General features: G+C 50.1%; 1 pseudogene; it reads left to right on the forward strand.

Moving 5' to 3' along the window:
• The first annotated feature begins 250 nt into the window (after window positions 1–250).
• Window positions 251–1,310, forward strand: LOC147964090 (uncharacterized; annotated as a pseudogene).
• The last annotated feature ends 415 nt before the right edge of the window (window positions 1,311–1,725 follow it).

A 1,725-nucleotide genomic window follows, 5' to 3' on the forward strand; every position in this document is an offset into this window, starting at 1 on the left:
GGGCCCACTGTCAGTGACTAAGAGGAGCTGGGGTGATGTTTTTTTAGACCCTCCTCCTAAATTAATAACACATCTTGTAGAAAGCCCCCTATGACCGCTGGGCCATATGAAAAATAGTTCCAAGGCGGCTTGATCCCGCGACCTCCTATACCTATCGAGCTATGCTAGCCACTTGACCAATTTGACTTCGTTGTGGACATAAGATAACTATGTCTAATCATCTAGTGACCAACACATGCCGGGGACTTAAATGGTTAGCAGTCAATGCGCCAATTTTTCATATGTTAGTTTTTTCCTCACCCTCCCCGAGGGCGCACCCCGCCACATGCCCCTCGACCTCGACGAAATCCACCTACGTGTCCCCACTGACAGCCTGTTGTCCCTCGTGCACCGCGACGATAGATGCTCCCTGATGAACCCTTCTTTCGGGGAGATGACCCCTCACCCCTCCACAACCACACGTCAATAGCAACAGCCTCAAGATCGACCTCAGTTGCCGCAGCTACAATTGGATCAGTAAGGTGGTGGTGTCTGATCGCATTGTCACCATCGCCCTTCCGTACAGTGGCATGGTCACAATCTTTCCTCGCACGGCCACGACGTTGCCAGGTGTCGAATTGTGCTGGGTGCCCCCTACAAGCACCGATGTCGTTGACAATGACATTGCACTCTTCCAAGGTGAGCTTTACGTAGTCCTCACCAAAAAGCACCACATAAGTGGTTCTGAATCTGAACTACCCGAGCTCCATCGCTTGGAAATCGACGAGCAGCAGAACCGCGTCAGGTCAGTCCAATGCATATGCGGCACGCCAAGAAACAACGTGGACGGCCATGTCCTACGTGAGCACCAAAGCTGGCGCTCCGTCTCCTACCTTGTCGAGTGCGGCGATCGGCTGCTTATGGTGGATTGGCGTACTGTTGTTGAGAAGTTCGTGGTCTGGGACGGCGTCTCCCGAGAGAGAGGTTCGAGGACCATACGGACCCGGATCAAGGTCTGGGAGGGGGTGGACCTGATCGGCAGCCATGGGCACTGGAGCAAGGTGGATACGTTGATGGGGCATGCGCTCTTCGTCAGCCGAGGCTGCTCTGAGTCGCTCCCTGCCCAATGTGGAGCTCGACAAGATTGTGTCTACTTTGTGATCACTGATAGTCCCTGGCTTGGTCCTAGATGGGAAAGGAAGCCTCAGGATGACGTCCTGCGCTGTGTTGCGTACAACGTCAGAGACAGGAGAATGGAGCCATTGGAGACGATGGCAGCGAGGGCCAGTCCATGGGAACAACCGACTTGGTTTTTCCCTGCCGATGCTTGAGTGACATATATCTGTCCTCCTTGGTTTAGCCGTTTACTAATATCTGTCCTCCTTAGTAATTATAATATCGGGTTTGACAATGTATGCCAGTTAATCACTTCCCTTGTAAAACGGGGAGAGAAAAAGCTAGAGAATGCCCGTGATGAAGAACAGCTATTTGGATGGAGTGAATTTGTATTGTACTCGATGAATCTTGAATCAGTTAACATTTTAGCAGTGAAGGGTTAGTTGTATGACGATGCTCTAGTGAATGAGTGAGAATCCATAAGCCAAGGTTGTATTCAGTATGTTTGTTATGCACGGAATATCACCGAATGAGATTCTTATTTGCTCACTAATCAATTCTGATGTTTTTCTTTCTCGAGAGGGATGATGCTTTTGGTTACAACTCTATTCCTGAAGAAAATACTACTCC

The sequence above is a fragment of the Triticum urartu genome, chromosome 6A, assembly GCF_056163025.1.
Source record: "Triticum urartu cultivar PI428250 chromosome 6A, HENAU_Tu73, whole genome shotgun sequence".
NCBI classification, from domain to species: Eukaryota; Viridiplantae; Streptophyta; class Magnoliopsida; order Poales; family Poaceae; genus Triticum; species Triticum urartu.